The 17,181-nt window shown below is 38.8% G+C and overlaps 1 long non-coding RNA gene across 1 annotated transcript in view; it reads left to right on the top strand.

The window, feature by feature from the left end:
• The window catches only part of LOC133167312 (uncharacterized), a 36,370-nt gene extending 19,837 nt beyond the window's left edge, over positions 1–16,533 (top strand). The window contains exon 4 of the long non-coding RNA XR_009717943.1: positions 14,437–16,533. This is a non-coding gene — a long non-coding RNA (uncharacterized LOC133167312). The remainder of the gene's footprint in view (positions 1–14,436) is intronic.
• Positions 16,534–17,181: the final 648 nt, after the last annotated feature.

Genomic DNA, 17,181 nt, shown 5'->3' with positions numbered 1-17,181 from the left:
ATCTGAGCTACAAGACCTGTGCACACATACCAATTTTAACTTTTGGTGTAGCACCTTTACAGGAGAGCTTTTTTCCATGTCTATTTCTCCTCTAAAAGATTCTACCTTTCATTAGAGCTACACATGTGCCATGCACAGGGACCCTCCATTACGGTAAAAGCAGTGCCCCACAGTTTTGGTAGCCTGACCAAGGACAGCGATAGATTTCAAAAAACAAAAATAAAAAGCCAACAAGCCAACTGATGTTGCAAATGTTGTTACCCCTTCCTGTGCGACCCAATTTAGAGCATTTCCCTCACTAATGAGCAAGCGCACACAGAGGCAAAACAAGGGAACAGCATGAAGGTTTAAATACACACGATTCCCACAAGCGGCAGTGATTTGCATAATGCTTCCATAATTACCCGTCTCTTTACTTGCCTCAACGTTGACATACTGGTCTTGGGGGTAAGCTGAGAAGGAAGGAATAAAAGAAAGGGGAAAAAAGGGGACGATGTTTTGATTTCCTGTGTTGCAAACGATGGATAATGAGATAATAATCTGCAAACTCGACATCAGTGGCAAAGAGCAGGGAGATCCCATTTCCCGTGTCTGCTTTCTGTATTTCCATATTTTTATTGTTCAAGGCCATGTCACGAGAATTTCCTGTCTTTTCCTACCGCCATCATTAAAGCCTTTATAATGAATAGTTTAATGAAGAAGACATTGAGTAGAACAGTAGAACCTCTGAGGGAGAACTCAATACTTGGTGGGATGCTAGTTGAACTCACATTTGGTACCATTAAGTAATGGAAATGTCAAACTGTTGGCAAAATAAAATCTTTGTTAAATACTGTATATAAGACGTACGTTCTCTGGGAGTCCCATAAAGACGATAAACCGGTTAACATTCAATTTTTTTGACACTGTGAACATTCTTGGGTGAAAATATTTAAATTTCCATTAGTATTGTATCTAAATTTGTTACCATTTCGCTAAAGAACGAGATAGTCGACAAACCCAACAGTGAGCCACTTTATTTGCGAGTGGCAAAGATGGCTGCCTGTGACTTCCTTTTCTTCAACGTTGAGTAGGCGGTATTACACATCCTGGTTATTTTTAGACCTTGGTCCGTCCAACCTGACATACTTCATACTTGTGTGTTGATAGTTAGTTCCTGTTAACCATCAGTGGCAAATAGGTACTTTGTCAAGAATGCAAGCAAGCAAACCGGACAGCGCATCAATCATCAACATCAGGACTCTGAGGGGCCAACCTTGGCCCAGAGGGTTAGGAATCATCGGGGCTGCTGAGATGATTGTCTTAAAACAATATGTATGATACACAACGTAATGGTTCAGTGGTGGCTGTCTGCCACAGCGGCACATGAGTATATTGACCAAGGGCACCACAATTACATTGACCTCTGCTCGCTCTCTCCAGTGTGTGTACCTCAATGGTGGGCCTCAGATAAATTAAACAGCCTGGCCAGATATACAGTACTTGCAACACAGCAGTCTTTGTTCTCAATTCTCAAGTTTTATTGACTTTTTGTAACATACACTTTCGTAGCCATAGGATCGAATATCAGAAGAGCTTCCCATAATTCCACCTTTATAAAAGTAATACAAGGATTCATTTAACATCATGTTCACCTTTTAGTGTGATGCAGTGAGATTCTGCACCACTAATCTGATGTGGTGGCTAGTAAGCATAAGGAATAGGGTAAGTTCAACTTTCTACGAGGTGAAAGAAGGTTCAGGAGAGCTTTGTGATTAGGCCGATGAAAAGGTACATTTGAAAAGAATGCAATGGAAGACAAAGGTGATAGTCGGCAGATTGATGGATAACTGAAAGACACTGAGCAAAAACAGAGCTCACAAAGCTAGAAACTACCATAATTTGGAAACTATAAATCACAATCCAGTATTAGTTGCTGTTTTTAAAAAAAAAATTGACTGCGGTGAATAAAATTGTTGTTTTGGCTTTTAAGACAATCAGCAATGTAGGGCAAATAAATGACAAACTTACATCATGTTTATTGTGTGGTATGCCTTCATGAGTTCTTCTCCTCCTCCACACATAACTCTGACTTCTGACTTGGTCTTGGGTTTTTTCTCTATACTAAACAACTCTTTTTTTGTTTTATAGAAAAGTCTAATCTGGTTTATCCATGCATTAGTATTAAGGAGAATCATTTGCATTTTTAATAATTATTGCATATCATCAAAGTACACAGAGTAGTAAATTGTATACTTTCCATTACAAAGCTCTTAATGCTGCAGCAAATGTTTAGTAATCATTATACATAAATTCAAATCATCAGCTCATCTGCAAGCTCTGCAGAAGCATGATAATGGAGGAGGGAGTCATGTAAATTATGTAGGATGGGTGCCCTCACAGACCGTAGTTGGTGACCCGTGAAGTGCTCAGGTGAGGATATCCTTAGATCCCAGATCACTGAAGATGCATTTTTAGTATTTTTTTTTTTTCAATCCTTATGAGTAACAGTATCTCAATTACATGCACTTGATCAGAGAGCCTACATTTTAATACCATATTTACAGATTTTCTCGAAGTAACTTTACACTGCTTCCACTCTGAGACATGTTTTGTAACTGAAATTTGAAAGAACTGATGAGATTCCCGTCTGCATCGTTATCCACACATAACTATGTATACAGCCGTCAAGGTTTTCCCTTCTATTTACTCACAGTGAACCTTTTCTCCAGATGCTGGGTAAAGATTCTCTAGATGGTGATATTGTACATGATATAAACATGAACATTTAAATGACTTTATATATGATCAGCTAATGTGCCCAAAGGAGCACTGAAATACAATGTTTTGGGCCACATGAACCATATAATGATAGTTGTGGTTTGATCTTTAATGGCATCATTATAATGGTGCATCTGCAGTTCAGTTCATTTTTTTTTTCATGTGTAAATAGACTCCATGAAATAGAAACGTTGACATAATTAATAAGTTACTCGGTATGCGTGTGAATGCATATATTTTATAGCAAAAACAATGTTGGTGATTTATCAGAGGAGATCATTTTGCAGTAGTCTTTAAAGAAAATATTCACAAGTGCTATGGGCGTTTGTCAGTTGTTCTCAATTGCTTGCTCTCACGGTATTTGCTGTCTCGCTCCGTCAACGTCTCAGCTTGTGAGGTCTCCGGTTACGGTGCCTAGACGCTATTTCGACTTGGCTGTGTGCCACCATCCCAGCCAAGCTGCCTTCGTTTTTTTTTATAGCAGGCATTTTGCCTTGTCATGGGCATAAAATGCACAGGTGAAAATAATAATACCCAAGTCCATTAAGTGGCGCTGCAAATTCATGTCAGTCAGTGAACAAGCACAATAGCAACCCCGTAAAACTGGAGTTGAGCCATCATTCATGTAATTAATCATCATTCCAGATGTAGGTTTCGTCCTTTTACCTGCTAAAATGTCTACAGTCAGATTGTGCAGGAGCTGATTCATGGAAGCCAATTAATTTTTTACAAATGGCCAATTATTACCAAAATAGTGCATAACTTATATAACATAATTTACTGTACTTGCTGTCAAAAACTGAGGCAGGTATAAAATATCTTGTGACTGCTTTTAGTTGTACTATTATGAATAATCAGTGACACTAACCTACCAGTTCAAAACGGGGTCATTGAGAACTAGGTGCTATTAGTAAACATTAGAAAAGCAAAAAATTCAGATTCCCTCCCATTGCGTCATATTACGAATGGAGGCAGGCGTTGTTCATTTTGGTCTTTTGTGACTGAACACATAAATACATTTTGGTGCTTTTGCTGAAGATTGTAAGTAAAATCGCAAGCGTAAGTGATGAAACACTCAACTGCACATAGGACAGAAAAACGCAAAACATAAATGCATGAAATAGTGTACTAATATTACAACAAAAATATGTAAAAGACAGAATTTACTCTTGCTGTTCTTACTTTTTGTTTTGCCAAATACTTGTATGTACATTACTAATAATAATCGCTGCTGTCGGATCTGATCTTACCAGATGGTATTTTATTTTATTGCACAGAATTTAAATGAATTTTTTGTGGGCCATCTGAATAAAAATGTCTCACTAAACACTATATAATATATATTATTCATAATTATATATAATATATATTGACTGTGCTGCTGTGGTCAAGTAAGAATAAATTAAATTCAAGCTACATGACAGCCACCTATTGTATTTAGTTGGACTGAAAGTGCAACAGAAAAATATATATTTTTAGATATTTACAGTCAAACTATGTTGGATTATTTGCAAATTAGAACTGTGGTAGACTGTGGTTGAACTCCATCTGCAGACATTTGGAGCCTTGGATCACTATGCATTTGACGTATAAAGGAAACCTGTCAGATTTTATTGAAAGTGAACACGTGTATGAGTTGCATTCCATTGTGTACTGTAAGCTTGCAATGTGCACACACCCATGAGAGGTTTAGCTGTTTGATTGATTACCCAGCTGCCTTTCAGCACCTTTACACTACCACATCTATCGCTTGCTCCTCCTGCACGCCCACCCTAGCTTACACATGTGCACACAAGCCTTTTCGGGGTGACAGAGGGCCAGCTAACAGCATATTAGCCACCTGTGGGCAAGCCAAGTGCTGTGTAAATACCCAGGGGAGAAAGCAGATGAGCTGAGCCACCCTGTCAACCCTAATCTAGAAGGACACCTAATCTTCACAATCTCCAACAGATATGTCGCCATCACTCTCTGATAGCTAGTAATAATTCTTGAAGTGCTGCTATGACAAGATGAGTGCAGAAAATATTTGCAATTTTTAGACTGGATGCATGCATTTATTACGTGTCACTGTGCATATTTGATTATAGTGAGGAATCATTGGATTTTTAAAAGTGACAATCTAGGCCATTTTGTTTTTTTCACCATTTTGCTTCTTTAGTGACTGGACATAACCCCAATCCTAAACCCTGCTGCAGCAAAGTGGAGACTATGGACTAACATAATACTGTAGTATTATGATCAGACCTAACTTATGTACATGTATGTTGTAGGTTCAGTTTTTGTCTGTTTTCGTGAAATTACGAATCTGCTTGACTGGAAACAGCACCCGTTATTACTTGCCTTAATAAGTAGAAACGCGTTGATAATGAGAAAAATACGGTTGAACCAACTAACCAAACATCTGGTAGACACACAGACTTGCACAAGAAAATTACTCGAAAAATTTCACTGGGCAATTAAGTTTATTCACTCGAATTACTTTCCTAGTTGACTGACTGGTATATAGTAGATATAAAATACAAAGAAATTAACTCCGGTGGGGCACTGCCATCCCCGATAATGCAGTTGTCACTGATTTATTTGTTTAATTATATTTAATTACGATGGCTTTTATTAGAGACTCACCTTTTGTTCAATATAAACAAGAGAAATAAATTTCTGTTTCATGTTGTTGTGTGTTAAATTACCAGTATCCTATAATGCAGGATACATGTGGCTATATTTCTTACAAACTTTGTAAAGATATGATTTAATGTTGTTTCAGCTGTAACAACCCATTCACAAGACGTTGCTGTTTCCACTAAGGTCTCTAATTGTGGTTGTTCAGCAGTTTCCTGTTCATAACTCAGTCGAAGTTCAAAAGTGTGCCCTTGACCCATAACCTTGACTTTCCCATACATTTGCGGGCTGAAAAGGGTGTGGAGGCAGTTTAACAATAAATAATACATTTGTCTGAATATGAAGCTTGTTTAGTCATGCCTCCAATACTGAATCAGATATGTTGGGCAAGGACGGGCATATACCGGTAATAACTCAATTGGCTTCTTCTGAAGGACATCAAAACACATTCCTTTGGTTTAAACATCTGTTAAAGTGACTGGTCAGAGGCGGAGTGGGGAGTCTGTTTTTATTGGAACAAGGACCTTTCTGTGGAAGTGGATTTGAGATGCATCTCCACCCCAAATGCAGTTATCCGTACCCAAATGTTGCCGCTGTAATAGCACGGCTTCACTTCAAATAGCACTCAAAAGGTGATGTTGGGGTTTGGGGAGGGGGGGGGGGGGGGCAACAAGCAATTAGCATTAGCAAGTACCACTCAGACAGTTGGAGTGCTAATAAACAATTCTATGATCCATTAATCTGGCTCTCATTTGCACATAGCCACCATCAAAATGTAGCGCTTGAGTCTCTGTGGTGCCATCAGAAATTGTAATGAGACGATGGAAATAGCCAATTAAGTGACAGCTTGAAATAATTCTCTCAGTGACATGGATAGTTTCATTTAGAAAATCTGCTAGGTATTCAAGGGTAAAAAATAAAGAGAAATGGCTTTTGTTAACAAATTACATAGTATTATGCATTGGGGTTTCTGCATTCAGTCTCAGATATGGATAGAAAGGAATATTGCACCAAACCCACAGTCATAATAAATGCTACAAATATAATTATTAAAAAAAAAAGCTGCAGGAAACCAGTTACGCTCAAATGTGTAGAAAAGCACAAATAATCAAACATCACTGATTTCTGACTTCACAAATGCTCCTCTCGATGAATGCACCCAAAAGAAAATCCTAAGCACAACAGTTAGGGTAAACACTTTTTATTTCATGCTCCAACTGGAGTAATGGTCATGTGTTTCCATTCGTAGATAAATGTAAAACTTTAATCATCATCATTTCCCTATCCTACTTTCATTAGCAAATGTCATTGTTCATTGTGACAAAATATTACTATTAATCATCAGGCTTTCTAAATTAACTTGACAGAGTGATGTTATCGTTGCAATGCACTTTATTCCACCTTCTATAATGACATTCATTTCACATTCATGCACAATTGACACGGGGCTGGCTGTAAAGAATAAGTATGGAGAGCTGTTACACATGTCATGAAACATTACCAGTTATGCAAGTCTATTTCTACTGCTCTAGATATCAAAAATCCATTCAAAAAATGTTTTACACAAATATCATGAAGAAGTGTTTATGTGTGGTCCAAAATGTGAATAATTAACCCAACTAGCGTGGTATCTACTTGACCTAATGTACAATTTGGTTCCTCATTCTGGTTCCTCATCACATACCCCCATAAAAAATCAAAACAGCATTAGCAACGATAACATCACTCCCAAGTGAACTGAATACATTGCCCTCTTTGTTCTCCTACCTCCCCTCTCCGAGCATTGAGAACCGCTAAAATACTTGAATTAGATCCCAGTGTTGGCCATGTGTCTCCTCCAACTGGCGCCCAGTGATATGCAAAATTCCTGATCTTCTCAACAAAAAGGGCAGACAAAGAACACGTCACACTGTGTGTCCCTGAATTGGGACTAGTGATGCTGGAGGTGGCGGGGTAATATTGGTGTCATGGGGAGTTTATGCAAAATTAGTGTGTGTTGGCTGGCAAAGGATCCACATAAAATACTCATGTTTCGAAGCACGAGTGCTATCTTCAGTTCCATCACCCTGTGACACAAGTTTCGCTTAAAGTGCGGGTGGGGAGGAGAGCGTCTGGTGTTACCGTGGTGCCCTAAGCCAGTTAATGATAACAGGCAGCAGATGGCTAATCTAACTATTGTCTTCCTTTCCTAGTCCCTTGCAAGCAAACTCAATCCATGCAAAATGCTACTTTTTACCCCTAGTCCGACCAATTCTAATCTTGTTTAGCAACTTTCTAAGATCTCTGAATGGCTTATCCCTGTCTCACAATTTAAACACCCCCGTCCCTCATTCCCTCTCCTTGGATTCTCTAGCTGGTGGTGAAGGCAGTTATCTTCAGTGGTGTCAAAGGAGGGATTGGGCCAATGGCGTGGGTGGAAGGGCACCATCGGGAGGACCAAGGAATGTTCGGAGTTTCTTTCAAGGCGAGTTCATGCCCTCACCTAATTAGCAATTATACTTCATAGTTTTTGCATTCACTAATATGTGGGGGATGATGGATATGGTGCTGACATGCTCAGACTCCTGATGCTGCCCTCCCACCGGGCAGGTCAGCCTTGCTCTCTTCTCATATCATCTGTCACTCCGCATCCACCATGTCAAATCGAGCTACTGTCTTGCTGATACTGCAAGAATTCCTTTCCTTGTATCTGAAGGAAGGTGTCTCTGTTTGACAGACGCCATTGGCCTTTTAGGACAAAATTTTGAGAAGGTTTTCAGAGATTTGAGTCGTTGTAAAAACTTGATTGTCTTTTTCAGTGTAGGATATTTTGCGTGTTATGAAAGGGAGAGTTTTACTTTTGTTACTATGATATCAAAGCATTTTCAGTTCCTTTTTTTAGCTTGCTAATAGGACACGTTGCCATTTATACAAATTTGAATAAGTGGATAAGTAGCACAAAGGGCCCCCACAGAATAGGGAATGACTTGAAACGCTTTCATCGGCTGCTGAAAAGGACATTGTTACTGTCCGACCTCACTGCTGATTTTCACAGACGAGGAGAGAAGATTACAGGCGTCGAAAGAATCCACTTAACACATTTTGTTTTGTATTTTTTATCTTTTCTTCTATTTGCTTGATGTCGGTTGCATGAAAAGGAGGAATTATTGGTAAATGGGATTTGTGCCTGTGTATTGCGCCCGGGTATTGGCACGCCTTGACATCTAAGGCTGCGGCATGGCTTTGAGGTTTAGCGTGACCAGCAACACCTGTATCGTTCACGTAAAAAAAATGTCGGTCACACTTACACTCAACACCTGTGCTTGAGCCAAGCTTGCAATCTGGGATTTGTGTTGGTCAGAGAATCCATCTGTCCTTTCTCTATAGCGCTTATCCTGTTTAGGGTCACAGGGGGTTGGAGCCTATCCCAGCAAAAGGCGGATTACACCCTCAAACGGTCACCAGTCAATCACAGGGCACATAGACACACACAAAAGTTCACACTCACACTTTTACAAAGTGGGGATTGAATCCATGCTGCCTGCAAAGAAGTCAGGCAAGGAGATGATCACTATACACTATCAGCAACTCAGTCACAAAATGTCTAAGTATGCAAATATAAATGAACAATATTTGCAGATGGCTCTTAATTAGCTAATGTGGGTTTGGTGACATAAAAACAGTGCTTAAATAGGATCTGATATCTCAACACATCTTCTTGGCCTGCCTCCTATATCATGAGATTTCGTAAGCCTTGTGAGAAATAGTTAATGAAATAGTAGCTCCTGTGAAGCAACCTCTTCAAACATTCAGTGTTTGCACAGCGTCAATGTGTCTTGGACGTTTGCGAGGTTATTTGACGAATACACCTTTAAAGTCAAAGTATATCTTTCCTGACACCTGTAAACATCCAACCTAAATAACTATACAGCGCTTATCATTTATTTATGTTTTTTGGAGGAAGATCTATGAATGGGAAATACGACTTTTGTTTGAAAGACTCCAGGCAAGTTATTTACATTTAAAGCCAAGTTACCTGAGAAGCACAAGAGCGCAAGTAGGCTACTGCATCAATAGCTCCAACCTGGAATGTGTTTCCCAAGCTTAATGAGAAAACGACAATACAATGAGAAGTTTTGTTCCTCCAATGATGAGCCAGCAAAAATGGCCAACCTCCGCTCTGAATCATTCTCCCAGGAAATGTCCTTCACCACCGCCTTTTTTTTTTGATGCAGTAAGTCTCCTTCTGCTCAGACTCCAGGCACCATAAATGGCATGCTGGGTCAGAGTAATTGAAATCATTTATCGTGTTTTATTCCACTTTGGGGCAAAGTAAGCTTCACTTGCGAGGAGGCTCGTATGGACTGCGCTCCAGTGTTTGTGCAAAGTGTGTGACGCAAAATTGAGTTCCATACACGATTGCGTTTCAAAGGTGGAATAGAACATTATGCAATCATATCAAAACCATTGATTTATCGTTTGAATTTATCCTCATTCTGATCTCAGACACCTTGAAATACACACTGATAGCCCTAAATGCATTTTTATATACGCTGAATTCACTACTTTGATGTAGTAAAAGAAAAGAAGCAATCATTCGTAGCTATTCATATTTATACCAATTTGATTACATTTAATTGAATCATTTAACATAAGCACTAAATCTCACAAATAGAGCGGAATATTCTCAATGCATCCGTCAGATAATTGAACTCAGTTGAGCATGTGCTTACTGATTTATTTACTGAAAGCAAACATGTGCGAGATAACTTTCAGGAAATATTTTCCTACTAATTGCTGAATGGTTTCGTGTTCTGTACTGGTTGTTCCTTTGAAGCACTCGTGAACCAATTGAAAGCACTTTGTGACCAGATGATGTAAATGCATGCATGGTAGGTGCTTTAAACAAAGCAGATGATTCCACTTGTGTATTCATTGAGAGAGGGTGATGAATTGCATATTGACATCCGTGCACTAGAATATTGCTCGCAAATTGCTGTTCACGGATTTGTTGTCTTTGTAAATCCAGACAACGCTGTTCAAAATGACACCAATGACTCATAAATGTCATTCATTCTTGATACAATGGTGTAATAAAACAAATTGACCTGTTGTATCATTTTACTTTGATTAAATTCCACAGATTGATGTTAAAATGTCTTGTTGCCAAATTCTTAGTCAGCAACGTTCTGTAACTCCAACAATTTTGGAATCTCACACAAATTAAGATTAGCTTCTGCTAAAGTCTCTGGTGCACATTAATCATCTTTAAATATGTTGAAAAAGACTTTTAATCTTTTACAAGGTTAAATGTTTTTTTTATGTGTAGGACAGACAAATCCTATTAGAGTGAAATGATTTCCTGACAAAAAAAATCTGAGTACCCTTTCTTGCTAATGGCAATTATCCGACGAGGCCCACTCCAAGAGGTGTGTGAACCCATTTTGCAGCTTGATTGAAAGCTATTCATCACAGTCAGAATTCTCCTCCCTTTGGTGCTACATCTCAGTCAACAAGGGAAGACCATTTTGAATGTGAATAAATACAATAACACTGTTGCCTGTATTGATAGATTTCCTGCCCTCATATAGGTGAACAAGACTTGATTCTCACCCTTCTAAATGCTTGTTACACTCAATAGATTATTTTTTTAATGTAAAATAAACAATAAATACTCAGCGGATAATTATAAGATGCCTTCATGAATTAATATGAGCGGAGCATGCGCTGCACTACGGCAGTACACACGGACAAGAAAAAATCCGCTAATAACTGTGTATCTCAAAGTGGCTTAGATTGAGTAGAATCCCGTGTTGTTTATTTGCCATCCTAATAACGTGTAGTCTTCGTTAAATAAATTAAGCCACGTGCAAGCAGGATGGGCAGACAGAGAGAGAGACTGTGTAGCTGGAGGATCTCGATCAAGGGTATATAAATGACCCAACAAGACCTGATCTTTCTGAACATGACCTCTATTTGACCTTTCGTTCAGAAAAGAGAGGCAGATGGAGATAGATTAAGAAATTGGTATTGAATGAAGGAGTGCTCAAAGCATAAAACAACACCAGATAAGTGTTATAAGAAATGAACACTTCTTCAAGTGCTCATTTGTGTATTTTTCATGTATAAACCACACCAAGGGCATATCATCTTAATGACAGCTTCTCTCCGCTACCATCAAACTGATCGAATTTTCTTCTTTGCTTCTCAAGGACCAATGGCAGTGTGTTCAAGGTGAATCATGTACACAGGCATAGACAATTTAGTGCATACCTTATGTTAGGGGATGCAAACGTGTGCACTCGTTCGTGTGTGTGCGTGTCTGTGTGTGCGACGATGATGATCCGTGGTAAAGTCAATAAAGTCTGAAGATTATTACCAGCCCACTGAGAGGGATGCATGTCCTGGGGAAAGAAAAGCACCCCAGTAAACACAACCACATGATGGCAACTACGCATAGAGGCAAGTTAAGAGTGATAGAATTGAGCTGTTGACCAGAGGGTCGACAGTTCAAACCAATTTAGAAGGTCTAAACAGGAAGGTATGTCAGTTTGCCATGTCAGTACTATTCATCTGCCCTCGAGGTATGAGACGTGACCCGTTAAGTGGTATATGGATGCACTTTAGTACAACAGGGCACAGCATGGATTAAGTGTATATTTAATGATTTTATTCATGATGAATGTAACAAAGATGAGCACATCCTATTCTAAAAAACTTTTGCCACCTTTCCGAGCCAATTTGCTCTTGTTACGGCCTAGTCCATAGGGTTAGGCAGAAGCAACATAAAATAGGTTTGTATAAACACCAACAATGATGTCATTTGAAAAATGAAATGTAAAAAAAAAAAATACATAAATATTTTTGTCACAATCACATCTTTGCACGAGGCCCTAATTTGGTCAAGGGCCACCCGGCCTCAGTTTTTATCATATGTAATGTAGCTTGTGTAGTAGAGGCTGCCTGAATTCTTGTCAAGGTTGGCTGAATCCACCCCACCACCCCCACCCATCCAAACCTGTCACCCGTTTTGTGTCACACAGCAAAGTAACACCTGTGAAGACATGCTTGCAAGAAATGCAAGTTTCAGTCGAGTATTCAACCAACATTGCACATGTACATGCAATCTTACATGTACCTACGACGTAGGTCCTACGTACGTATATGTTCAGTATTCTGGAGTGAGCTGCAAAAACATTTTGCTTTTAGTGGTTACATAATATTATCTTTTTTTCGCTTATTTGGAATACATGCACAGATTTCTTAGACCACCACCCAATATAAGTTTGATACTTCAACTATCCTAGTAAATTTGTTACCTAGACATTTTGTCGTAATGGCAAATGCATCAGTAGAAGGAACTTTATAATTTACCTAAAAATAAATAAATGAATAAATGCGTACAAATATGCAAAGCACATTAATAATTTGCTCAAGTTTTAGTTATTGTGATATACATTTTTAATATTTATCTTTGTTTATTGCTATTGGCGTGGTGCCGAATAAAGGCCTACACAGTCTAATTATTAATATATAATTAATAATGTGGAAAAGCTCAGAATGAATTGAAAAATAAAACACATGTAGCTACGTATAGATATGTGGTGCATATCTTTTTTTTCCAGCACTTGCCATGTGTTTATTATGATGGCTCTAATGATGTAGAATGTAATGAGCGGTAATTGCTGGCTGTAACTACACAACTATCGAAAGCCTTTATTGTTCTTTATTGGACACCATTAACATCCTGATAGTGCACTCTGCTAAATTAGGCTTGATGCAAATCTTTGCTAATGTGCGCTATGCGAGCTCTGTGTGTTTAGGCTCGTTTTGCTATAGCGATTAACGACAAAACTCACTTGTGTAGCATGAGGCCAACAACTACCATTAAAGCGTGAATGTCTAATAACATTATTCAAATCTGTGCCTCGTTTCAGTAGAATGATGTGTTCTCTGTTTACTAACTGTCCTACTTTTTATTTCACAACCCTACCCATCCTTCCTAAAATAAAAAAAGAGGTCTACCCAAAATGCATCATGATGTGGCCTGTGTATGACCCCATTCACCATGACGCCAATATCTGGTTGAGGGCGGTGTCACATTTTTATCCAATCGGAAACCTCTGCCGTTACCAAATGGCTGTGAGTGGTCCAGCATCTGACTCCAAGGATGTGATTGGACTGAGTGCATGAGAGCAAGTGCAGACAGTATATGAAAAAAAAAAAATCCACAATATCCTACTTTTCATCAAGTATCGTCTTTTCCTATTGAAAGAATTGGGTTTGCCTCTGTATTTGCATCACATTCATTTTTGTCACTGCTTTTTTTTTCATGGCAGCTCCAAGCAACTACTGTTTGCAGGTCAGCGACAGTGCTGAAAAGTGAGGTTGAGACTATAATGAGCCGACACCTGCTACCAAAAAAACCCCACCACTCTGGCCTCAGAACCCACACAGCTGTGAAACCCAGAAGAATGTTAGCACATTAGCCGATGCCCCCCGTGGACGCACCTTTGTTTGGCTGCCACTTGACATTAGGCTGCTTTTCTTTGGCCTTATTCGAGGTCTTTAGTGGGTTCAAGGGGCAAAACTGGACACCTGACAAAAGACGTGCATGGCTGGTTTATGTGTTAGCATCAGTGTGTGACTCATATTTTTAATAGTTGCCAGTTAATTCTTAATTTATAAAATACGTGCATAATCTGTGATGTACCATATGTATGTAGTATGTATGTATGTATGTATGTACGTGTATGTGTGAATGTGTGTATGTAGACATACTACGTACATGGAAGAATGGATCCATCCAATCCATCCATCCATCCATCCAATCCATCCAATCCAATCCAATCCAATCCATCCAATCCAATCCAATCCAATCCAATCCATCCAATCCATCCAATCCATCCAATCCATCCAATCCATCCAATCCATCCATCCATCCATCCATCCATCCATCCATCCATCCATCCATCCATCCATCCATCCATCCATCCATCCATCCATCCATCCATCCATCCATCCTAGACATTATAAGGTCATTGTAAAACTAAAACTAAACGCCACTCTCTTTTTCAGCCATACTGGACAGTTTAACACACCACAAATCAAGGACAGCAGGGAGGATGAGGTATGATTGCTTTCCCACCCAGGAAGTAATCACAGTGGAGCTGCCACCGCTCTGATTAAGACTGATAAATATCGACGAGCAGTTAATGAGATGTCAAGCAGGAACAAGGCCCTTACCTTCATGCCTACCGATGGCACCAATGGAGAGGAAAACTGACCTTGAGATGGCAATCTCCCCAATGTCTTTCTGAAGTGTGAGTAGATCAGGCTATTTACTGTACTAACATTTAATTTAACACTTACCCTAAAATGTTGTTGTTTCTAATTAATTGTCAATGCACAAAAGCCTTAACAATTTACAGGCCACTTCACGTAATTATTATAATTAAAGCTTCCTCAAACATTAAGCTAATTAGTACACTTTTAATTGTCATTTTGATTTAACTTTAAAACCCCAAATACTGTTGACTAATACACTAATTAATATCCTAATTACTAATAAAAAAGGTAATGAAGAAAAGTTATTCTAATTACTAATAAAAAAGGTAATGAAGAAAAGTTATTATACTAATTAATAATAAACACTGTCTTTTACCTCACAAATACTTTTTATATATTTGGGTTATTGCCTGGCAATTATCTCTTGCTTACATAAATTATACATTTTTAAATTCCAGAGTAGAAACAAAGCATTTGTGTGGCGAAGGTGTCTACATGGTAATGCATTTCATAAGGAATCTGATGGGGTTTTTTTTTTGCTGTTTGGCTTTGAAGGAAAAAAAACATGCCTCATAGTAAGGTACAACGAATTCCAAATTCAGAGCTGAATTTGGTTGCTTTTCTAATATGTGCCCACATATGAAACACCTTCCCTTGTTTGTTTTTTCATCCTGAAATGAAGAATCCTAAACAAATGATTAAACTCCAGTAGAAACAGATTAATATATCCACTTGGATAACTTGTTTCCATTCTGCTCAGATGAATTACACAATAATTATCTTATTACATTAAATCCTTACAACAGAGCATAAGTAAAGTAAAGTAAAATGCATGTTTGTCCATTGTCAATGAGTTTCCATGTTAGGCCATATGATTTGTTAGTCATACTTGGTATTTCGTTAACTGGAAATACGTTTACTGGAAATTAAGTCTTTAATCTTAATAATGGGCCCCAAGGATGTCTTATCTCCTCACAGCAGCATTTTAATGTGCCTGTTGGCCTGCTGTCCCCGTGTTGTACCTGGAGGCTATCGTACCTCAACCGTGTGACACATTCTTACCACCTGTCGAGCTTCAACCGTGAACTTCAGGTCACCTGCTTGGTATGTGCTTGAGACCGTGTTGACTGTTGTCCCCCTGCTCTGGCAGACATAGTAATCACCCATCTCGCAGAAAGAACATGCAGCTGCACCCAAACAATCAACAATAGGAGGCTTATGTGGACCAGCAAAGGTCTGCTGCCCTTTTGGATGGTGGAGTATAAATATTACAGGGTTTCACAAGATGTTTGTCCTATATAATTCCCGTCAAATGTTAAGTATTTGTAATGCTTTAATTCTTGCTATACGGATGGAATTTTTTAAAGCACCACACATTTATTTTCAAATGGTTACCAAAGTCAAAGATGGAGAGGGTACAAAACAAACAATTTAAGTGCGTGGGTGGGAAGGTGTAGTGGTTGTTGGCTAAAATGTTTTCGTGTTGAACGCGCACACACACGCAGACGCACACGCGCACACACACACACACACACACACACACACACACACTCACACACTCAAAATTCTTCACTTAAGTTTTGAAATAATAAATCCAAATGCTTTCAACCCCAAAGTGGGACCTTTTAAAATCAAACTAGTGAAGAAAGCCAGTCATATGCATTTGCTGATCTGTCAACATTGATTATGCAAATTACAATTAAGGCTAAGAAAGCCAGGTAGATTTATTTTTGGGGGAGATTTAGAATTAATAAATGTGTTCAATGTTGTCTTTGTGACATTTTCACATTACAGCCCTGTTCTTGTGTATTTTTCTGTGTATATGCCTGCATGTGTGTGAGTAAATTATTATTCATTACAATGCAAAATTTGAAAGTGTATTGGCACGAGCTGTCAGGCTAAGATGCATTTGTTTAGTGTTATTTTTCATGGTATTAAATTCATTTATACTTTCTTTTTCAGCAGTTTGGGAGTTCTTTAATAATGAATGAAAACAAAGATATGCACTCAGTAAATCTTTGTTGGGACTTCCTGCCAATTAGCAAATTGTGCAGTCGGAGCGGTAATTGGGTTTTCCAGTCGACTGGAGTCTGTGCTCAGCTCAGCCAAGAGCGGTCCGACGCTAAACACCTTGCTATTTGTCCGGCAATTATGTCGGGTCCCTGTGTCACCGTACAGACGTGACCAATTAGCTGTGCCCAACTCCAATGAAAGAGAGGGATTACTGCAAAAGTGCAAAGAGGGGAAGAAAACGTAGCTTGTTGTGTGAAGCTTGTAAGGGGGAGGATGAGGCAAAGTGGCTTTAGAGATGATTAGGAGTGTGTAGTGGTGTGCATCTCCACCGTGTGTCTGTTTCACATTGATCATCATCCTGACCGGCATATGGCTTAGGCATGTTCATGCACACTGATATTTATGCTAATACTGTCCCTCTGATTGAGCGAGGATTAGAAATGAATCCTTATTGACATCCCAGTCATTTTATCCTGCAGTATATGACATATTTTAATGAAACACACAATCAATCATTTCCAT

The sequence above is a fragment of the Syngnathus typhle genome, linkage group LG14 (genome assembly GCF_033458585.1).
Source record: "Syngnathus typhle isolate RoL2023-S1 ecotype Sweden linkage group LG14, RoL_Styp_1.0, whole genome shotgun sequence".
Classification (NCBI taxonomy): domain Eukaryota; kingdom Metazoa; phylum Chordata; class Actinopteri; order Syngnathiformes; family Syngnathidae; genus Syngnathus; species Syngnathus typhle.
Note: the sequence above shows the minus strand (reverse complement) of the source record. Positions and strands in the feature narration are given on the sequence as shown.